Source organism: Labrus mixtus, chromosome 2, assembly GCF_963584025.1.
Source record: "Labrus mixtus chromosome 2, fLabMix1.1, whole genome shotgun sequence".
NCBI classification, from domain to species: domain Eukaryota; kingdom Metazoa; phylum Chordata; class Actinopteri; order Labriformes; family Labridae; genus Labrus; species Labrus mixtus.
The window spans coordinates 25,470,029-25,476,201 of NC_083613.1; positions in this window are offsets into that span (position 1 = coordinate 25,470,029).

A 6,173-nucleotide genomic window follows, 5' to 3' on the forward strand; every position below is an offset into this window, starting at 1 on the left:
TTCTGCAAATGTTCTAACTGGATAACTAAGGGTTCTCTCAACACTCCAATTAGCAGCGAATAGCCCAGAGAGTAAGGATGACTTGTCTGTATCTGACGACGAGCAGCGTTTTACCACCTGATACGCATCAAATATAGCAAAAGGCTAATGTGTGTGAGGCGAGGGCACCACACATTACAGCCCGCAGGAGCAAACAAGGCACGTTTCTAAATAAATAGTGACAAGGTTGCTACTGCAATGTGGTGCATCACTGCCAAAGCCATAATCTCAAACTGTTTACTTTCCAAAGTTTCTCTCTCTCTCTCTCTCTGACTTCCCTCTCTTCTGTCTCTGTCTTCTTCTCCTTCGTCCTAAAGGCCTCAGAGGAACGCTGTTTATCCAGTAATAGTCTATGTCAGCTCGTTTTTGAGGCCTTCAAGAGCTCTACAACGGGGAAACATACAGTATGCCTGAATAAAATACAAACAGGTGGGGATATAAGAAAGCAAACATATCCCATCATCTCCCAATAGGTTGTTCTGATAATGATACCCCTATCCAATATACCTCTTTTAAGGCATAAAAAGCAGGAATGGGTTCATCAGCAGGGGCGCATCTAGACTTTTAATTTAGGGGGGCCCAACTGGGGCACTGGCTTATATAGGGGTGGCATGAGGTTTGTGTTTGCTTTTGTGGATTTTTACGCTTTCTATCACCACTAATGATATGTTAGCAACACACTTTGGTGTTGCTTAACATATAAGTCTTCTTTGCTTGATTCTCTGTAAAACATATGTTAAAAGTCACAATTTAAAGTTGGAAGACTGCATGCAAACTCTTGAAAGTTGTCTAACTTGCAAAGACAGTGCACACACATTTTTCCTTGGAAATGTATATGGAGAGAGCAAATTATTTATTTACAACTGAAAGTACTTACATAAGCCTGTTGAAACCAGCCAGAATAGTTGATTTTACACTTAAGTCCCTCCTCTAATTAAGCAAATAGCCAATCATAGATTCTGATTTTGGGGTAACACCTGGGATGGCCAATTAGATTTCAAGGGGGGCCATTGCCAGCCCTGGCCACCTCTCTGGACAAGGCCCTGTACACCAGTGTTGATCTGATTCTGTCCTTTATAAGCGTGGAACAACATCAATGAACAATGAACCAAAACTGAGCCCCTTACATGTAAATCAGGCTGCACTGTACTCCCAACATGGAGGTTTTTACGACTTCCAAGTGTAACTACTGCTTCAGAGCAACAAAGAAGAACTAATCAGTTGTTTACTTAATTAAACAACTGAGCAATGTTATGTTAGAATTCAATGTCTTTCTTTTGGCTTAGCTTGTTGGTAGGCGCTCTGCTCGTTTAAGGTTAGAATACCTTAATTGTCCGTCGTTTTGAGGTTTTTAACAGGAGAGAAATTATCTGCAGAGATCTTCTCCTCTCCAAAAGAAACTGACCAGATATGTAGAATCAGTAATGACTCTGAAAAAGGCATCTTCAAGGTGAACTGGATGTCTTTCCGACACTCATAGGCATATATATAGCAATCACATCACAGACTTACAGGGCTGATGATAGACAGCAGTTTTTTAACTCATGAGCTGGTATTGGATTACACGTGTCAGTATCGGCCAATGTGCAAGTGTGGTTATCGGAATCAATATCTTTGAGGATAAAAATGATATCAGAACATCTCTAATCACCTCCTTTACTCTGATTGTTGTCTTATTGTCTTTATCTTTATTCATATTTGGCCAAATCGACAATCCTTCAGGTTTTTTTTATGAAACTCTGGGTCGACATTAAGAAACAGGCAGGCTGCTTGAGTTAATGCCGCCTGTTTCCTCTTTCTTGTGACAGATGTTCTGGGATCAAATTGAGACAGATGAATCAATGGATTCACACCATCAGCCCTCAAACACCCATGTCTTATGACTTCACTCCTCCCTGATTCCATTTCCATCGACTAAATGCGGGCTACATGTAAATGTGGGGTCATGGTTATTAATTATTCGTCAGAGTTCAGTTGAAAGCCCAGTGAAAAAAAAAACGGGAGGGGGGGGGGGAGGGAGGAGGCGCAGGGGGAGCGACAGCGGTGCACGCAGACAGGAACAAAGGCCTGCCACGAGGGTTCAAGCCTCCCACGGCTACAGACTCGCACACTGTAGGCTCTGAAGACAGAGGTTAGGACCACCTAGGCAGATTTCCCCTGGGGGCTATTATCACCCAGAAGATAAAATGATTTTCAGACGGAGGAGCTTCCACACACACACACATACTCGGATACACACACAGATACACACAGATTCACAGGGTCTGATACCAAAGAACATAAAACTCCAAGGAGGGTTACTGTCTTTGATGTCAGCCATGTCAAAGAACAAAAGTCCTGATTCATCATTATTTTAGACGAAGTACAGACAAATGTATTTAAAAAAAAAAGTGTGACTGGAACACAACATCAAAAACACCAAACTCATGTGTACCAGCTGGACAAAAAAAGAGGGTAAAGCATGATGAACCTTCAGTTTTAAGCCATTGCATTTAACTTTTCTACATTCAAATTTCTATAAATGACTGTAATATTTTGTTGAGCTGTGTACCTATACTAACCAAAATGTTCAAATAAAGAAGACTTCATTATTTTAGTTAAGGTAATGTTGCTTTTATTTTTAAGCATTTTATTCCTCTGCCAAAAAAAAAAAGCCTGTTAGATGCTACAGTTGAAAATGTATTTTTTCAGCAGCAGTTTTCAGTTTCTCAGAAATCTGCCATCGAACAATCCACTACAACACGCTTATATTATATCATACCTCGAATCCTTACATGTTGTTCCACTTGTTGTTAGAGAACAACTATCTGTGGCTTGATGTGCGTTCTGTCCCTGAAGCTGGTACTCTCCCCAGAGACTTGAGACAATTAAACTTACTTCTGTTGTTTTTTCATTGTGAAACATTGAGTGGAAAAATAATTACCTATTGTGTTTGAGGACAAAAGAGTACAGCCAGAAAGTGTGTGAAGGACCTATTGCTTGTTAGTACTCTGATTACCTGATCTTAAAAGATGAGTCCCATCCTCTGCGTTGTGAGTTTCAGCTCATTCCTTCTGGACGAAGTTCCAAAGTGCAGAAGAAAGCGCTATAGGAACAGCTTTGTCGCAGCAGCCGTTAAAGAGCGAAACAAGTGTTAGGAATCCGTGTCATGTATTGTTTTTGTTTCTCTCTTCATCTTTTTCCTCTTTGCTGCTTGATGTGGTCGTTGTCATTTCATGAAGGTCTTATATGGAGGGACACAGATAGCAGGCTGGGAAGCTGATGGCATGCTTCTTAATGCTTTGTTTATTTGTCTATTATCTATTTTACTGTTCTCGGCTCTGTAACTTTTACAGATCAACTTCTTCTTATCAAGTGTACCGTTGGAACCTGTGCACTTTATGCACCTCCGCACTTTTACCCATGTACCGTGCATTTGCACTTTATATGTTTTATGTATTGTCTCTTTTTTATAAAGTTTGTGTGACTCTCCCTGCAACCAAATGTAGACAGAAATAATTGAGGAACGATATAAAGCCTTGTCTCCCATTTTCACAGTAATCACAGAGTATGGCATCTGCAGTGGAAGATGCAACAGAGTCATGTTTATTGACCTTAACACCTACTCTGGTCGAGACACTAATCAGTTTCTGTTAAATGCTCCACTGCGGCTGCATCGGGGCTTCAGTGACCAGCATCTGTTGCACTTTCTAAAAGTCTTTCAGTATTTAGATGTATGAACGTCACCGTGCCCACAACGACTCACGACAGCTTAAAGGGCAATTTTTGAGCCCCTTGTGGACTGTCTGAGGGTGTCGCGGTGACAATAAAAGCCTCCTGCATGGGAGCATCGCCCGGTTTTCTCATACTTCCTCTGATGTGAGATAAAAGAAATAAGAGGACGAGACATCCGTTACTCTGTGCTGCACATTCTTTACAGTCCAACCTGCCTGAGAAACCAGAATGGAGGTAATGTAGAGAAAATAAATGAATAAAAAGCTAAATCTATTTCAGGTGACTGCAGTTAGAATGAGATTTCTGATTGGCCGCATGAGATTTCATTGAGGCCAATGAGTTTGGTCCCTTTGCTCGCCACATGGTCTGTTTTAAGAGATTACCACTCCCACAATAATCAACAGCCAATTAAAAAAGACGATTTGACAGCTAATGATTATGAAGAGTACGATTTAGGGCCGGGTGGTTTAGTCATTTGAAGGTGTGAAAGGCAGACTTATAGGTGTTCGATCAAGTCAACTCATTAATCCAAAAATCAGACAATAACCCACATCACCTCTTCTTAGAGTCATGATGTAACCGTTAATGTATCCATTTATTCCTCTCCTAACTTTGTGTCTCTTAGAATCACAGATTTTTACACTTGATTGAAAAACATTTAGCGTTAAACTCTTTCCTTCTCCTCTCTCCTATGTGATCCTAGCTCTCAATAAATCCATTAAAGTGTAGCCTTTAGCAGCCTGAAGGCCTGTGTCACACGGCTCACCTGCAGGGGCTGCATGACTTAGAAATGTGACAGTGTAGCTGTCACTTTGTTTACTCACGCTTAAACCTGTCTCAAAGAAGAAGAAGCTAGGGACTGTTTTCTCCTCTGTCACATGTCATTTTAACTGATAGGTCATGTGGAGCCCGAATGATTAACAGATTGTTTGATCTCTCCGTTGACAGAAAAGAGCTCCAGTTGTAGAAAGTCCATTTTAAGGCAAACCTTAACTGGTTCTATGAATATTTACTGGTTTACTGAATATTCTCTGATGTAAAACATGAAAACAGTTTTTTTTTTAACAGTTGCTCAGGGAAATAAAACAAATTAAACATCAATTTAAGCATCAGCTACCTTTTAATAGAAGTTGTAAAAGACATGTTCTGTCATCTTAATCAAGAAGATAATGTGTATCATTATAATCATAATTAAAATCCTCCTTAGTAGCACTCAGATGATTTCTTTAGGATCAGTTATACAGCCATTGAAGCTAGCGCAGATATACATTTTTTTGTTGAATCTCTCTCTACATCCCACAGCAAAGAATACATCAAGTTCTCTGACAAAAAAGAAAAAGACGGTTTCTGTGAGTGACTTTTAGTTAGCATGTCCTATTGCTCATCTGTCAGCTTCCCTATACCAACCTGTCTACCTATATGCACTCTGCCCGTGCACCCATTGCTCATAAACAGTCCTAGAGCTAAAGCCACAAGTTCAAAACAGGAAAGCTAGTTCCACAAGAACGACAGAGATCGGTAGTTGTATACAGCTGGCAACGGCAGCAATGCACTGAGCTCTTTCTCATGGACTTCAGCTGTAGTCAGAAAGTTCATGTCTGTTTGGAACAAGTGGCTTGGGATGGTGAACTGAATGTAAAAGCTGGGATCTTGTACCTTCCACATCCAGTAGACTCCTGCTGGTATTTCAAAACTTAGAGATATCCCAATAAGAGCATAAAAACAACTTTTAACCAATTTTAAGATTAGGCTGCAGATTTTTTTTTTAACCAAAAGTCAACCGTCCACCTCTTTATTATTGATCACTTAACAATGGTATAGCTGCAGATTTGTTTTCTTCAGACAGTGAGAAACTTCATCAATAAACAGGCTGCAAACTATTCAACTGAATACCAACCAAATCAACAGAAGAACTCTAGACATGGTGATTTCCCACAACATGAAAACACAAATATACTTTTCAGCCTTTAAACTTAAAAAAAACTCTTATCTGATCATGTGTTTATTCAATAAAGCTATACATTAAAACAGAGAACTTTTGGGATGCCCTAAAAATGTGATAGTCAGCTAATTCTGTAAAGAAACTGATCTCTTTTTTTCTTCTTTAGTGGTAAAAATAACAAGTCACATTACAGCCTAAAAAGTATTTCTCCAACTTCTTCAAAAATAAGTATAGTCCCTGGCTCCTACAACCTGTTTTTTTAGTGTCATCAATAATTAATTAGTCATAGTGTGGAGTTACAGAAGCGATGGTCCCATGTTAACTTTTCTCTCAACTCCCCTCCCGAGACTCATGGATGAATGCTGATGTGGGAAAATGCGGGCAGTGATTGGACTCATTATTTTCATTTCAACTCAAAGCTTATAGGCTTTAACATGAATGAACGTGCAGGGAGGGAGGGGGGGGGGGGTCGTCGTCG